The 18984-nt window shown below is 34.9% G+C and overlaps 1 pseudogene; it reads left to right on the top strand.

Moving 5' to 3' along the window:
- Window positions 1-1494: 1494 nt before the first annotated feature.
- Window positions 1495-17025, top strand: LOC144349444 (uncharacterized; annotated as a pseudogene).
- Window positions 17026-18984: the final 1959 nt, after the last annotated feature.

Raw genomic sequence — 18984 nt, 5'->3', positions numbered from 1 at the left:
CACGTGTCAGGGGGGAATCTCGTCTCGTCCCTATATCTCGTCCCCTTGAGGTACTTGATCGGGGAAGTCACTTAAGCTTTACAGTAAAATAAGACACACACAACGAAATACGTTTCAACTTTCGTCTTAGTCGATCAGTCGAGCACTCTATAAGACACAGCGCCCTGGGGAAAAATCCCGAAGACTATCGCAAGGCTGACCCAAGACTCGCCCAAGACTCTCTAGGACTGGACTAGACTGCGTCTATCGTGGAGTACTCGCCAAGACCAACTAAAAACTCTAACCAATTACAAAGAAGTATAAAGACTCTAAGGGCCCAATGAAAATTACTTTATTCTATATTGGCCTACCCTCTTTAAATAAAGTGTTAAATAAATAAATAAATCAATCAATAAATCATGCCATCGCTTGTCATCTGGAACATAATGTCATTGTTTTTCATCTGAGACATGTCATTGTTTGTCATCTGGAACATCATGTCATCGCTTATCATCTGGAACATCATGTCATCGCTTGCTTGAAATTATTTAAAGACTTTGTTTATAGATGACGTTTAAACTAATTAATTGCCAAGAAATACTTGTATCTTTGAGGCGAAATATTTTATTTTACAATAAATTATTTTACTAATCAAGAAGCTGTTTGTTTACAAATATTTAGAATCCCTTTAAATAATAATCCATTTCCTCTTCCTTGTGTTAATAGTAAAAACAAAGTAATTTCAAATTTTCTGCAAGAGGGCCTCTACTGACAAAGTTCCGCATATTTTGACATTATAAGGGTCCAAATGAATCCATTTAAACATTTTCTGGAAACAAAGCTGTGTTGATATAATAGTAGTGCTTGTAATGTGTGACATGTTTCATCGATGATTTACCATGATTCATGATGCTCCGAAAATGTTTAAACCATTTTAAGGGATTTGTTTTCTTGAAAATATGTTTCAAGGCGTGGGTTTTTGAGAAATTTGGCCTCTCGGGCTGTGATTTTCAGCAAAAGTTTGTGCCTCGCAAACAAGTTTTAAAATTTTCGCATAACAAAACGTGATTTATGCGACAGTAGAAATAACTCTCAGACAAGAGCAAACACAGGCGTCACACAAGAGACTGATCATTCGACTATTGAGGAGGGGTTAACTGGGCACGATTTTTTAGTAATGTCCATGTAATGCTGAATCGTTCACTTATATATTTTGTTCTCAAAAAATTCCTTTGCAAATTGTTTTTCCTGTTGGATCTCTCTCTTCATTTATCGAATCGGCCTTAAAGCCGAGATGTTAGTTGCAGAAGACTCATTTGTGATTCTACGTAATTTATTGCAGTTCTAACAATTCCGTCATTGTTGTTATCACCGCTTTGTTTTATTTGATTAAATTAAGTATTTAAAAAAAAACACGTCAGGTGCAATAAAATAACGCAATCATAAAAGTCGGGTGCAATAAAAGTGTTCTTACTCAAATGTGTTGGTAATCAGAATATTTAGGTAATCCGAGCAGGTCAAGGGTCGCATGTTGGGCTACAGAAGCGCACCGAATCATTTACACAGACACGATAGCCTGACACACAACTCTACTGGTTTATTAGCCAACAATAGTCAATGGGAGTGTCGTGTAGCTACGGTATCGGTACAGGGAGTGGAAATGGAGTCTTCAGAATGGCAGACAAAATGAGGTACAGTAACATGTCTGTTATACTTGTTGTTTTTTTTTGTTTTCGGTTCGAATGAGATCATAGAGCTGGATTGTCTCCGTCATGTATTATACAGTATATTTATATACACTATGCATGAACCTCAATGTGCACTTCTATCCCAAACAGACCTGTTTTCCCCGGTAAAGTGCGCTGCGAAAGCGTATCATGTAAACAACAATGTAATTGTCACACTTGTGTCATCATACTATATATCATTGTCATACTTGTGTCATACTTGTGTCATCATACCATGTATCATTGTCACACTTGTGTCATCATACCATATATCATTGTCACACTTGTGTCATCATACCATATATCATTGTCACACTTGTGTCATCATACAATATATCATTGTCATACTTGTGTCATCATACCATATATATAATTGTCATACTTGTGACATCATACCATATATCATTGTCATACTTGTGTCATCATACAATATATCATTGTCATACTTGTGTCATCATACCATATATATAATTGTCATACTTGTGACATCATACCATGTATCATTGTCACACTTGTGTTATCATACCATGTATCATTGTCATACTTGTGTCATCATACCACATATAATTGTCATACTTGTGACATCATACCATGTATCATTGTCACACTTGTGTTATCATACCATGTATCATTGTCATACTTGTGTCATCATACCATATATCATTGTCATACTTGTGTCATCATACCATGTATCATTGTCACACTTGTGTCATCATACCATATATCATTGTCACACTTGTGTTATCATACCATATATCATTGTCATACTTGTGTCATCATACCATGTATCATTGTCATACTTGTGTCATCATACCATATATGATTGTCACACTTGTGTTATCATACCATATATCATTGTCATACTTGTGTCATCATACCATGTATCATTGTCACACTAGTGTCATCATACCATATATGATTGTCACACTTGTGTCATCATACCATGTATCATTGTCACACTTGTGTCATCATACCATATATCATTGTCACACTTGTGTCATCATACCATGTATCATTGTCATACTTGTGTCATCATACCATATATAATTGTCATACTTGTGTCATCATACCATGTATCATTGTCATACTTGTGTCATCATACCATATATCATTGTCATACTTGTGTCATAATACCATATATCATTGTCATACTTGTGTCATCATACCATGTATCATTGTCACACTTGTGTCATCATACCATATATCATTGTCATACTTGTGTCATCATACTATGTATCATTGTCACACTTATGTCATCATACCATATATCATTGTCACACTTATGTCATCATACTGTATATCATTGTCATACTTGTGTCATCATACCATGTATCATTGTCACACTAGTGTCATCATACCATATATGATTGTCACACTTGTGTCATCATACCATTATATCATTGTCATACTTGTGTCATCATACCATGTATCATTGTCACACTTGTGCCATCATACCATGTATCATTGTCACACTTGTGTCATCATACCATATATCATTGTCATACTTGTGTCATCATACCATGTATCATTGTCACACTTGTGACATCATACCATGTATCATTGTCACACTTGTGTCATCATACCATATATCATTGTCATACTTGTGTCATCATACTATGTATCATTGTCACACTTATGTCATCATACCATATATCATTGTCACACTTATGTCATCATACTATACATCATTGTCATACTTGTGTCATCATACCATGTATCATTGTCACACTAGTGTCATCATACCATATATCATTGTCACACTTGTGTCATCATACCATGTATCATTGTCACACTTGTGTCATCATACCATATATCATTGTCACACTTGTGTCATCATACCATATACCATTGCCACACTTCTGTCATCATACCATATACCATTGTCACACTTGTGTCAGCATACCATATATCATTGTCATACTTGTGACATCATGCCATATATCATTGTCATACTTGTGACATCATGCCATATATCATTGTCACACTTGTGTCATCATACCATATATCATTGTCATACTTGTGACATCATGCCATACACAATTTTCATACTTGTGACACCATGCCATATATCATTGTCACACTTTTGTCATCATGCCATATACATACCATTGTCATACTTGTGTCATCATGCCATATACATACCATTGTCATACTTGTGACGTCATGCCATACACAATTGTCATACTTGTGACGTCATGCCATATATCATTGTCACACTTGTGTCATCATGCCATATACATACCATTGTCATACTTGTGACGTCATGCCATACACGATTGTCATACTTGTGACGTCATGCCATATATCATTGTCACACTTGTGTCATTACGCCATATACATACCATTGTCATACTTTTGACGTCATGCCATACACAATTGTCATACTTGTGACGTCATGCCATATGATATACAATTGCCACAATTTTGACATCATCCATATACTATTGTCATAATTATGACATCATCCATATACCATTGCCACACATATGACATTATCCATATACCATTGCCACAGTTATGACATCAGCCATATACCATTGTCGTACTTGTGTCATCATGCCATATAACATTGCCACATTTATAACAGCATGTCTTTTAACATTGGCACACTCATGACAGCATGTCATATACCATTGCCACACATAAGTGTGACAATGATATATAATTATGATTAAAAAGCAACTTAAATTCTAAAAAGTATCAAGATCTGTGTATAAACACAAGTGTAAAAGGCGGCGGGCGCTATTTTAGCCAAAATCGATTAGTAAGGCGTCATATTGCATAGGTCTTTTCCACCTTTATTTTTCTACAATATAATGCGATAAATCACTGACTTCCAACCAAGCATTGCGTAAAATATTGATTCCGTGGCAGCAAATTATAATGTTCATTTCTTTGTATGTTCTATGTTCTTCGTGTAATTAGGTGTTCGTATGCAAAGAAATTTTTCCACACAAAAACAACCTCGACCGAATTTTATTAGCGGTTGGCTTAATCTTAACCCAATATATCGTTTAGCTCTGAAAGTTTTGTCCCCCCCCCCCAATTTGTAGGAAACTGAAAAACGCGTTTCACAACTTGTCTCTTTATTTAGTTTCAAGCCATATTCAAGATGACTTCCCCCATATAGCAAATATCGGCAGATTAATAAAATTTATTTTAATATCAATTGCGCACTAGCTGACTACGGGTACACTGGCGCGCCTCTTGGCAACCTAGAACGCTCCGCTCCCTAGGATAGTTAAAGCGGAGGAGTCGTCACCTGCGCATGTGTCAGATTGTCTTAGCGTGTCATTGTTCACAAACAAGCGTCTATCCTGGAGCTTTTGCGTTTTTAGCATGAGTTGTTACCGTCGCTTGAGACTCAATTCCCGCGCACGCACAGATGACGACCCTTCCGCTTTAATTAAAATGAGCTTGTTTATTTCTTACTTCCAGGAAATACGATGACCGCACAAGTTTGGTAAGTATGGTCCCTAATGTTGTGGATTCCAAGTTGATCAAGTTTAATATATGTACATCACATTAATACATACTCATGTTTTATTATGCCAGGAGTGAGGCGTGAATCGGTCACTGACCATCGTATACTGAATATCTACTTGGAAGAGGTTAAACGTTGCCAGGAAACATCACTTGGGATAGCCTTCATCGCCATACTTGGAGACAAGTATGGATGGAGGCCACTTCCGCCCACAATTCCCAGCAATGACTTCCTAAAATTTCAAGAACACCTGGACGACAGCGGTCGTGCCTTGTTGAATAAATGGTACCTTCATGACGACAACGCTGTACCAGCGTGCTATGCTCTCCAGCCAATCAACAAAGAATTTGATGTCCAGTCACCGAATGCAGAAACGCACGGAAAAGCAATGGAAGAATGGACAAAGGTTGAGCAAAAGATCCGATCGTTTTTATACAGTGCAATTGAAAAAGCCGACCTGAGCGAAAACCAAAGACGCCACTATTTAGTGGCTAGAGCTAGAGCTAGAGCATGATAAAACTACTAAAACGACAATGGCAATAGACCGACGATTTGAAAATATCGATATTAAATCAGCGAATGCAAAACTGTTTATAAACTTTCAGGTAATTAATTATGGAATACATTGATCAAAGTATTAAATAATAATTGTAAATCATTTTACACATACCAACAAATTCAAATTAAGAAACAAAAAAAATTAGCACAAATATGTATTAATAACTGTGTACAATGTTGTTACCCAGGGCAACGAAGCAGATAAAGATAGTAGAAAACATCTGAAGACACTAAAAGATGAGGAGTTGTCACCTAAATTGGGACCAGATAGATTTTTTCCATTTCATAATTTGAAATGGGACAATGAAGGCATCAGTATGGATATTCATGGAGATTATATAAAAGGTAAATTAATCTTGAATGTAATTTATTCCATATTAAGAAGAAATTAAATAATTACATGAAGAGCATAGAACACTTTCCTGGGGTATTTAACCAAAAATTGTCATTCCAGCTAATCAGCAAATCAGCGACGGCCTTACAGTCAGGTGACACTATTTCGGTTTCAAATACCCCAGGAAAGTGTTCTATGATATCTTCTTGTAATTTGGTGTTCGTATGCAAGAGATTTTTCCACACAAAAACACCGAATTCGGCCGAATTTTGTTATCGGTTGGCTTAATATAACCCTAGCGGATCGCATTTTTGTGAAAGATTGATATTTTTATCGTGATTTGTAGAAATCTGAAAAACGCGTTTCACAACTTGTCTCTTATTTAGTTTTATGCTGCATTCAAGATGGCGGCCCCCATATAGTAAATATCGTATTTATTTTATTATCATGTGTGCACCCAGCTGACTGTGGGTTGAAACTGGGTCATGGCGTGACGGGTGAGGAAGACTTCATTAAACACTTGCAAAATCACAATAAAACGGGGAAGTGGTTGCATATTACGGCATAGCCCACATTAGAAATAAAAAAACGCACAATACAAACGCCATGAGTTCGAATTCCACTAGATACACACTCACCAGAACCAAAGCAATCAGAAACCAACAATCGTTTTGGCTTTCCCGTTCAACTCATCGGAACATTGGAGTAGTTAGAAAAATGAACACCACTCAACGACCAACGTTGTGGCGTGGTACACAAGCGTGCCATCGAGATAAAACAAAATTAGCTTGAAAAGGCAGTGGGTTTGAGTCCCACTCAGAGCTACCGTAAAAACGTAAATCAAATAAACTGAAATCCCTCATATCGTAACAAGTAAACAAAGAATGTCGCGAAAAAATAATAAACTTCCTGATACTCCACATGCAAAACTGAATGAATAAATACAGATTGTGACAAGAGATAAACAAGACCCAAGTCAAGGTAGATTTTGTTAAAGTGTCGATGGCATTCGCTATATTACGAAAACAATTCAGGCAACAGACGAATATCTTCTGTGGTGTTGTGGAATTTATACTGTGTCTGCGGAATTGTTGATTGAGGGTTTGAAGTCAGCAGTTAACATTTTGTTAGAAAGTTTCACAATTAAATCAAATATCCGATAATACCAGTATATTTATTTCATTATTTTAACAACTTGGTGGAAGTTGATCAAACACGAGTTCTTACACCTAAATAAGTATCAAATATTTTTCCACACATTTATTCTCTCAATTTATCAACCTTGTAGAAGTGGAAATTAATTAAACAACAGGTGTTTACTCACAAATATATGGCCAATATTTATCCATACATTCCTGCTCTCAATTTAACAACTTGTAATTGTTGGAATTAATTTACTTGTCCATACATTTATTCTCTCAATTTAACAACTTGTATTCGTGTGAAATTATTAAATGAGAGTGGTCTACACCAAAATAAGTCTCAAATATTTGTTCACACATTTATTCTCTCAATTTAACAAATTGTAATTGTGGGAATTAATCAAACGCGAGTTGTTTACACCAAAATAAGACTCAAATATTAGTCCATACATTTATTTTCACAATTTAACAACTTGTAATGGTGGAAGTTAATTAAACTTGAATTGTTTACACCAAAATAAGTATTAAATATTTGTTGAGACATTTATTCTCTCAATTTAACAACTTGTAATTGTGGGAATTAATCAAACTCACGTTGTTTACATCAAAATAAATATTGAATATTTGTTGAAACATTTATTCTCTCAATTTAACAACTTGTAATTGTGGGAATTAATCAAACATGAGTTGTTTACACCAAAATAAGTCTCAAATATTTGTCCACACATTTATTCTCTCAATTTAACAACTTGTAATTGTGGGATTTAATCAAACACAAGTTGTTTACACCAAAATAAGTATTAAATATTTGTTGAGACATTTATTCTCTCAATTTAACAACTTGTAATGGTGTAAAATAATTAAACGAGAGTTGTCTACACCAAAATAATTCTCAAATATTTGTCCACACATTTATTCTCTCAATTTAAGAACTTGTAATTGTGGGAATTAATCAAACATGAGTTGTTTACACCAAAATAAGTCTCAAATATTTGTCCATACATTTATTCTCTCAATTTAACAAATTGTAATTGTGGGAATTAATCAAACGCGAGTTGTTTACACCAAAATAAGACTCAAATATTAGTCCATACATTTATTTTCACAATTTAACAACTTGTAATGGTGGAAGTTAATTAAACTTGAATTGTTTACACCAAAATAAGTATTAAATATTTGTTGAGACATTTATTCTCTCAATTTAACAACTTATAATTGTGGGAATTAATCAAACTCACGTTGTTTACATCAAAATAAATATTGAATATTTGTTGAAACATTTATTCTCTCAATTTAACAACTTGTAATTGTGGGAATTAATCAAACATGAGTTGTTTACACCAAAATAAGTCTCAAATATTTGTCCACACATTTATTCTCTCAATTTAACAACTTGTAATTGTGGGATTTAATCAAACACAAGTTGTTTACACCAAAATAAGTATTAAATATTTGTTGAGACATTTATTCTCTCAATTTAACAACTTGTAATGGTGTAAAATAATTAAACGAGAGTTGTCTACACCAAAATAATTCTCAAATATTTGTCCACACATTTATTCTCTCAATTTAAGAACTTGTAATTGTGGGAATTAATCAAACATGAGTTGTTTACACCAAAATAAGTATTAAATATTTGTTGAAACATTTATTCTCTCAATTTAACAATTTGTAATTGTGGGAATTAATCAAACGCGACTTGTGTACACCAAAATAAGTCTCAAATATTTGTCCATACATTTATTCTCTCAATTTAACAACTTGTAATGGTGTAAAATAATTAAACGAGAGTTGTCTACACCAAAATAATTCTCAAATATTTGTCCACACATTTATTCTCTCAATTTAAGAACTTGTAATTGTGGGAATTATTCAAACTCACGTTGTTTACATCAAAATAAGTATTAAATATTTGTCCATACATTTATTCTCTCAATTTAACAACTTGTAATTGTGGGAATTAATCAAACACAAGTTGTTTACACCAAAATAAGTATTAAATATTTGTTGAAACATTTATTCTCTCAATTTAACAATTTGTAATTGTGGGAATTAATCAAACGCGACTTGTGTACACCAAAATAAGTCTCAAATATTTGTCCATACATTTATTCTCTCAATTTAACAACTTGTAATGGTGTAAAATAATTAAACGAGAGTTGTCTACATCAAAATAATTCTCAAATATTTGTCCACACATTTATTCTCTCAATTTAACAACTTGTAATTGTGGGAATTAATCAAACACAAGTTGTTTATACCAAAATAAGTATTAAATATTTGTTGAGAAATTTATTTTCTCAATTTAACAACTTGTAATTGTGGGAATTAATCAAACGTGAGTTGTTTACACCAAAATAAGTATTAAATATTTGTTGAGACATTTATTCTCTCAATTTAACAACTTGTAATTGTGGGAATTAATCAGACATGAGTTGTTTACACCAAAATAATTCTCAAATATTTGTCCACACATTTATTCTCTCAATTTAAGAACTTGTAATTGTGGGAATTAATCAAACTCACGTTGTTTACACCAAAATAAGTATTAAATATTTGTTGAAACATTTATTCTCTCAATTGACAATTTGTAATTGTGGGAATTAATCAAACGCGACTTGTGTACACCAAAATAAGTCTCAAATATTTGTCCATACATTTATTCTCTCAATTTAACAACTTGTAATGGTGTAAAATAATTAAACGAGAGTTGTCTACACCAAAATAATTCTCAAATATTTGTCCACACATTTATTCTCTCAATTTAACAACTTGTAATTGTGGGAATTAATCAAACATGAGTTGTTTACACCAAAATAAGTATTAAATATTTGTTGAAACATTTATTCTCTCAATTTAACAACTTGTAATTGTGGGAATTAATCAGACATGAGTTGTTTACACCAAAATAATTCTCAAATATTTGTCCACACATTTATTCTCTCAATTTAACAACTTGTTAATGGTGGAAATTAATTAAACACAACTTGTCTACACCAAAATTAGTCTGAAATATTTGTTGAAACATTTATTCTCTCAATTTAACAACTTGTAATTGTGGGAATTAATCAAACATGAGTTGATTACACCAAAATAAGTATTAAATATTTGTTGAAACATTTATTCTCTCAATTTAACAACTTGTAATTGTGGGAACTAATCAAACATGAGTTATTTACACCAAACTAAGTATTAAATATTTGTCCACACATTTATTCTCTCAATTTAACAACTTGTTAATGGTGGAAATTAATTAAACACGACTTGTCTACACCAAAATTAGTCTTAAATATTTGTCCACACATTTATTATCACAATTTAACCACTTGTTAATAATGGAAATTACTTAAACGTGACTTGTTTAATCAGTTGACATCAATGCAACTTACCCGCAGACAGTGCACAACTGAGTATCATTATTGAACAGTTATTAACAGGTATGGGCAACGGAATTATTAACAGGAACGAATCTTGGCATTAGGGTTAGGGTCGGGTCAGGTATGGGCAACGCAAATGGCAAACACCCAATTGGCAAGATGTACACTAACGGGTTAAGTAAAAACACAAAATCGGCAATTTTTTGGACAATTGTAACTCAATAATAGAAATATGTTGTATTTCTATATATATACACACTAAATAGTCTCATCAAATGCAAACACAACCAGTCAATCCATCATGGGTCTTGTGGGTCAGTTGTCTGTTCAATTCCCATACCTGCCTGTCATTCCTCGCAAACACTAATTTACAATAAAGCTAAATATGACAACAAATCATTTATTTGCATGGTTCAGTGGAAATGTACAATGCCAGCAATGTGAGAGATTGCTGGTTCGAATCGTTAGTACGATTTTTGAATGCTAGTGAGAACAGTGCGCTGAGAACTCAAAGATTGTCGGGGCGAGATGCAAATCATAGGTGTGTTTGTTAATTAAGTTTGAATTGTCTAGTTAGACATCAAAATGTTTGCTAATTATTATTCCATTCGCTGTTTTATTTCTGTGCAGCAATAGCTTTGATGTTTAGTTTAGATTATTCGTATTCCTATTATATCATACATTGCATTTGACCTATGACGTTATTACCGCGATCAGTGATTGGTTTAAAACCGTTCTATCACAACTTGAGGTCCTCGCGCCATTGTTTTCGCTATTATTATTTTTATGTTTTGTTGTTGTTTCAAGCCACTGTCAATGTTTTCATTTCAAAGTTCAATAAATGTCAACCTTGACATTTAAGCCATATAGATTGCATGATCAAATCACGGACTGGACACTCTGACAAGACAAGATATGAAAGACGTTAAAAACATGTCCAGCAACTTCTGTATATCAAGAATTCAAGTCAGAAAAACAGAGCACAAGAATTAATACACCCTCACATTTAAGCCAGTCGTAGTAGGCGAATCGTCACAGTACCAACGCTGTTGACAGCTGCAAGTCACGTGCAACAACAACAACAGACATGAGGAGCATTGCTGGTCTCCAAATGGGTCCCTTCTTTTGTATTGACCGCCTAAGGATTGCTAATCCCCCTTTCTAACTCTTGCCCCCAAAAATAATGAGCACAGAATTCATGAGCACAGAATTTGCCATGTCATAAATAAATTAGCATAATTTAAAAAAAGTTTGCATAAAGTGTAGGTACGTTTTCTGGAGTCCTGCCTTTTATTCTTTGTTTGTTTTCAATTACAGAAATGTGCGAGAAAGTAAAATCTCTCTTAAAAATGAATGTTAGACGTGTCCTGAGCCAGATTGGACCAATTGATAAACTGGAAGAAGAAATAACTCGACATGCACTCTTCTGTAGGGAACATACCATTAACTTTGTAGGGAGGGCAGGCATACTTTCCAAGATTCATAAACACATTGATGGTGAAGATCCCATGATGCCATTGGTAATTTATGGAGAATCTGGCGTTGGTAAAACCGCGCTGGTATCCAAAGTTGTACGAGATGTACAAAACCGATACCTTGGATCAGATCTTGCTATTATCTACCGTTTCTGTGGTACCTCTGCGGATTCATCTTCTGGTCGTGTATTGATGCTCAGTCTGTGCCGACAGATTGCACGCATCTATGGGGCCAATGAAGAGTTCATTCCACAAACATACTCTGAGCTGACCGAAGAATTCATAAAACTTCTAAACAAAGCAAATGCAGATGTCCCTTTGTTCATTCTCATTGATTCTTTGGACCAGCTGTCTGATGAGAATAGTGCAAGACAGTTATTGGAATGGCTACAAAGAAGAATTCCGAATTATGTTCGCCTCATTGTTAGTACATTGCCAGATGTCGGTGGATGTCTGGATAGGCTGAAGACATTTGGACTACCAACATCCCATTTCATACAGGTCATAACACATTTCATACATTTCATAGATCATAACACATTTGTCCAAATGGGAAGTGCAATCAAACACCATAAAACATAAAAATAAGACATGAATACATTTTTGTCTTGCCTGACCTGAAACATATTACAAAATAGAATACAGATGAATGAATGTATTACTACATATGTATCTATTCCTTTTCTCTTTTAGATTAACAGACTTGATAAAGAAGATGGTCCTGCAATTCTGGATGGCAAATTAAAGAATATTGGCAGAACTTTGACATCCAAACAGTGGAACGTCATCCTAACTGCCTTCAAGAATTGTTCATTGCCGCTCTACTTAGAATTAGTGTTCCAACAATGTCGTGATTGGGCATCCTATAAGTAAGAACAATGATAAATCAATTTCTGCACTAATAGCATGGGCACCAACATGCAATTTCCCCCGGAATTCCCATGGCTAATTTTGACATTTATTTGACCTCAATGTAAACTGAATAATATAGTTTATTATATTCAATGATAAGTTTTCTATCATATAACTAAGTCCGAAAATTCAATTATATATTTTCAGGGATATTAGTGAATGTAAGCTGGAGGCTGACGTTGATGGCATGGTTAATTCATTCTATGAGTCCCTGAAACGATACAATGGTAAATTGTTAGTAAGCCGAGCGTTGGGTTTGATATCGGCATCAGTTGAAGGGATCAATCAAGATGAGTTCCTCGATATTCTCAGCTGTGACGATGAGTTACTCGATGATGTTCTTGTTTGGCACGAACCACCTCAGAAACGTCTCCCACCATTGCTACTTGCATGCTTACGTCACGATTTGGGAAGTTTCTTGGTGGAGAGAGGTTCACAAGGTTCAGTTCTGGTGTCACTGTATCATCGGCAGTTCTGGGAAGTGGCTCAACGTCGTTACCTTCCCGGAGATACATGGAAAGAGACTCACTCTAAGATTGCAAGATACTTTTCTGGAAGTTTCCACAATGAGTTTGAGAATCGAAGCATTAGAGCCATTGGCATATAGCGAAGAAGCATTGAATTTCTGCAAGATAAGTCAATTATTGTCAAATCACATCGCAGCTCAACAATTCGACAAGTTGCGTGACGTGATATGCAATTTAAAGTTCGTACAAGCTAAGTGCATGGCTGACATGACTTATGACTTACTGTCTGAATGCACCAGAGCAGTTGCTGAAGTTCGCAGGTTGAATGAAGATGTCAAGCAGCTGGATCTAGGAATTGTTAAAGATCTAGAAGAAATGCTAGAATTCCTGAGAAGAGAAACTTATATCATCAGCAAAACTCCGCTGTTACTACCAACAAACCCAGAATGCCCCAAAGGGCACAGCTCCAGAGAAATCAGCAACAAAATTGAAAGAGCAATTCACTGCTGATGTGGAGCCGTACATAACAAAGCCAACAGGATGGATTGAATATATGAATAAACCCTCTGAATGCGAAGCTTACAAACAGCAGCTAAGTGGTCATCAAAACACTGTTCTCTCTGTCTCATTTTCCAAAGATGGCAATTCAATTTATTCAGCCTCTGTAGACAAAACTGTCCGAGTATGGAATAGACACACAGGTGATTTAAAAGGTCAGCTCGAAGGTCATAATGGTGCAGTCACATGTGTCAGGTTTTCTCCAACAGAAGAAGATGTTGCTACAAGTTCTGGTGATTTAAGCATCCATTTGTGGGACCCAAAGACGTACCAACGGAGACGTGTTATTAAGAATGCCCACAAGATGTGGATTAACTGCATCTCATATTCACCTGATGGTAAGAAATTGATATCATCATCACTGGACAAAAAATTAAAAATTTGGGATGTTGCATCAGGTCGTATGAAGAGCGAGCTTATTGGTCATGAAGGTCATGTGATTTTCTGTGATTGGTCCCCGATCGATGGTAATAAAGTGGCATCCTGTGGGGATAACCTGGAGCTGTATATTTGGAATGTGAAGAAACGGTCAACCATGCTTACACTGGTAGGTCATAAAATCAAAGACAACGTCAATTTCCCAGCTTCAGATCACTTGGAAGGACATAAAATCCTTGACTATAAATCCGCAATCTGGTGTGTCCGATTTTCTCATAATGGTAAGATGTTAGCATCTGCAGCTGTCGACTCAAGTGCCATAGTTTACAATGCTATCACTGGTGACCAAATGGCAAGATTCCGTCTACCCAATGATGCTTCATCAGTTGCATTTTCATCTGATGACCAGTTACTGGTGGCGAGCTCGTCAAGTCACATGTCAGTCCATCTGTATAATATCATAAAGAAAGAAAACTTGGCTTTATTAGGTGGACATTCCGGGTGGGTGATGGATGTCACCATGTCACCAGATTCTGGTCTGTGTCCCAAGATAAATCGGTCAGAATTTGGGATGCTGCTGCAGCTGAGAAATTAACTTGATTGCGATTCCACTCAGAGAGATGTTGGAGTGTGTCCTATTCACCTGATGGAAAATGGTTGGCATCCTCATCTGACGACTTCAAGGTGTGTATTCCATATATTTTATTAAATCCAAATGTCATTGAATGGATGCAATTCAGTTCTGTTTTGGAGGGTAATTTTCTGCGTGCACGTGGACACAGGCAGTTTTATTTCCATACAAGGCCAACAATGAATACAACTCTATCTTTTACACCATTCACAGCTTGTTTTAATTTCAGTAAAGCATAGCAACTACTAACACGCCCCTTGTATCATGTTTGCCAAGTAGTACTAATAGTAGTAGTTATACAAAATACAGTTCTAATTTATATTTTTAAGAGCATTTACTGTAACCCCCTGTGCTATCATGTTCTATTTATGCTAATTTCCTGTAAACAATACAATCAAATCCAGCAACACGTTCTGAAAGACGACAAATATTATTTTCATTTGGGGTTTATTTTCGCTGAAGGGATGAATCAGTCAAAATACCTTTTTCCCATGTTTTACATTCAACTCATCAAAATAAATGTTATACAAAATAACTAAAAAATATTTTTATGAAAATTAAGTATTCTACAGCATGTTACTCACTGGTGTTTTATTGCAAATGTAAATGTAAATATTGTTTCTTCACACCAGGAATGAAATAATGGATTATATATTCTCTAATTTCAGGTATGTGTGTGGAATATGGAAAAATATGAACCATCTTTGATATATGAGGGACATGACAGGAAACCTACGTTCTCATGTGGTGTGCGTGCCTGCACTTTCTCCAATAGCAGTGAATTGGTAGCCAGTGGTGGTGATGATAAAACTATACGAGTTTGGACCAGAGACAAAGGAGAAACCAAAGTCACTATCAGATGTCAACCATTCTTGGTGTTTGCGTTTTTCTAAAGACGATAAGCGTATTATTGGGGTTGGCGGGTTGGCACAATCAGTGCTGATTTATGATTGTGAAAGTCAAACAAAATTAATGGAATTAGGCGGTTTTGACCGATTCTGTCAGTATACGGAATTCTCCCCGGATGGTGGAAGAATTATTGGCTCATCTATTGACCATACGGCACGTATTTACAGTAGTGAAGATGGCGCCCTCATTCAAACCATGGAGCAGCCTGCGTGGATCACATGTGCTTCATTCTCGCATGATCAAAAACATATCGTCACATGCTCTAATGATTTGTTGGTTCGTATTTGGAATTCCGAAACAAACACGATCACTGGTACCATGTCAGGCCATATTTCAGAAATACGTATTGTATGCTTTTCACCGGATGATAAGTATATAGCATCAGCTGCATTAGATCAGACCATTCGTATATGGATGTAGAGCAGCAAAAACAGGTTCATGTGTTCCACACAGCGTCTGGTGTCTGGGCATTGGCATGGAATCCAATAGACACAACGTTGCTGACAGCCGGTGATGCTGTGGGATACGTTTATTTCCTGAAAATTCGCGACATCAAATAAATTATCAATTTTTTAATGTTGTTTGTATTTACTCAACAAGACATTTATTGTATTTCTGGAATGATGAATGATTTTTCATATTCATTTTGCAGTATATAAATAATATTTAGTTTTTTTTAGATTTCTAGAAAGCGTAATTTTGAATCCCAGCATGTGTATTGTAGACGATTCATTGTAATAATTATGTATTCTCGTCATTAAAAAAAAAAACTCAATTCGTTCATTCCACATGCACATAACATCATGAGAACAAAGTCATTTTTGGTTTAAAAAAGTCATTAATGAATGGCTTGCAGGGAGCACAAAGCTCCTATATTAACACAGACTCTGTGTCTGGGAAACTATTTAACCTACCTTGTCTGTATTTAGGTAGTGATGTGCATAAGTCTGAACAAGTTATTCAATATTTCTTCTACTACAAATTTCATGGATTTCGTGGGTAGAGTAGGTTAAAAAAATGTTTATGGAATTGTGAATCACTTAATTATTTCGAGGTAATTAGGATTATAAATGATTTGATGAAAGGTCAAGTAATGAATCTTTTGTGTATTTGAATCTGTATGAGCATGAGTTATCTGATTCAAGCATGTTTTCAAGCGTGATATTACATAACATAATTGAATGATAGCGTATGTGTGGCACGTGTTGGGCTGTGGCTTCCCATAGTGACATGGACAGCTGACAAAACAAAAATTTCTTTTCTGTGAATGAGAGGAAAATATATGAATAAATGGCAAGTAAATGACATATTGACCTAGATAGGTCAATGCTGAATGTGAATAATTACAGCTCACAGATTGTTTTCTTTATCTGTTTGTTTGCAGTAAAAGTAATGAGTCACAATGTCAATCGACAAAACAAAATAATCTACCAGTTTCACCACTGGGGGCGTTCTAGGGTTCATAGGATTTTAAATGGGCGACACAACTAATCGCCCACAAACGCAACATCAACAAAAATGATAGTGCCACTTCATAAATCTGGTTTTAGAAAAAAAAAATGTCGAACTGCAGACATCTATGTTATATTAAAGGCAGCTGTGAATAAATATCTGTGCCATGTGGGAAAACAAAAAAATCTTAAAAACACTATCTAAAGCCAAGAAATCTAATAAAATCTATGCATGTTTCATAGACCTCAGAAAAACTTTTGACAACCTTTGGCATGGTGGCCTGTGTTCGAAATTACAACATAATACTATTACTAGCAACATAATGTTTAATATACATGTATAGAATATATCAAATACAAAGTTGAAATTAAAGATGGCTTAACTGCACACTTTACATATCTACAAGGAAAAATAAAAACGTTGACACTGTAAGAAACTTTGGTTTTAGTTATCAATGTAAATGGGCGTTTCAAAACAGCTATAGAAAATCTGAAAGGAAAATGTCACAAAGTTTTCAGTTCTCCCTGAAAGAGAAAAAAAGGTCATGTTAGTAAACTAAACATTGAGTTGTCACTATCACTTTTTGATAAAATAATCTGACCAATCACTGCCTATGGTAGCGATGTCTGGGCGATGAATGTAATATGAAAGCTAGCATTGAAGACGTACATTTCAGTTTCTGTTGGTATCTACTAGGTGTGTCAAGACACACGTCAAAATTGACTATTTTCAAATACGCAGAGCTTTATAGTAGACACGAAGTTAAATAACAAATAGTACTCTGAAATAGAGACAGTGTGAACACATACCAATCACAAACAAATATAATAATTACAGCATTAAAATTGATCATAATTTATGAAAACCTGAGGATTCTTTAAAACAATTTGGAAAAGGGGAAATTAATAATGATAGCAGAGAAAACACACTAAGAACGTATGGTTATTAAATAAAATATCCGCTTTGAAAAATATACCTAAAAATAATATTCTGCGTGAGTTCCTTTCTAAATATGTAATATCTAAATATGTAGTGTGGTCGCCATTAATGTGCATGATAATTAAAGACTCTGTGAACACTGTGATGGAAATGACATTGGCGATTAGCAAGATTTTCATCTTTCATCAAAAAAAAAATGTGTCAAAAATCAATGTTCAATTCAATTAAAAATAAATTTGAATTTCTTATGACATCATGTCAATACCGGTCGCGCAGTTCATACTATTATGCATGCGATATGAACAGCAACACATACCTTAATCGTCTTAAATTGAAGCTGTATTTCCTCTACTTTTTTTTATTCATTTCAATTGTAACATTTTTCATCTTTTCCGAGGGCTGTTATGTGTTAATATTCGTATAAATAAAAATATTCGTATGCGTAAAGAAAGCGTACTACAATGCCAGGCCGCCAGCCTTTAAAATAATCAGACAAAAAAATGAAAGAATCGTAGCGCGATTTGAATGACAATTTTTAATTGCCTGTTCTCCAGCCACCGGACAATAGACGAGACATGGATAGATCGTGTATTCGTACATTTCTATGTGTTAAACGTCATATCCGGTGTTACGTTCTACGCTATGTATTGAAAGCAGTCTGG

Source organism: Saccoglossus kowalevskii, chromosome 4 (assembly GCF_978046115.1).
Source record: "Saccoglossus kowalevskii chromosome 4, keSacKowa6.1, whole genome shotgun sequence".
In the NCBI taxonomy this organism is placed as follows: domain Eukaryota; kingdom Metazoa; phylum Hemichordata; class Enteropneusta; family Harrimaniidae; genus Saccoglossus; species Saccoglossus kowalevskii.
The sequence above is the reverse complement of the archived record's forward strand: the minus strand, read 5'-3'. Positions and strand labels throughout refer to the sequence as shown.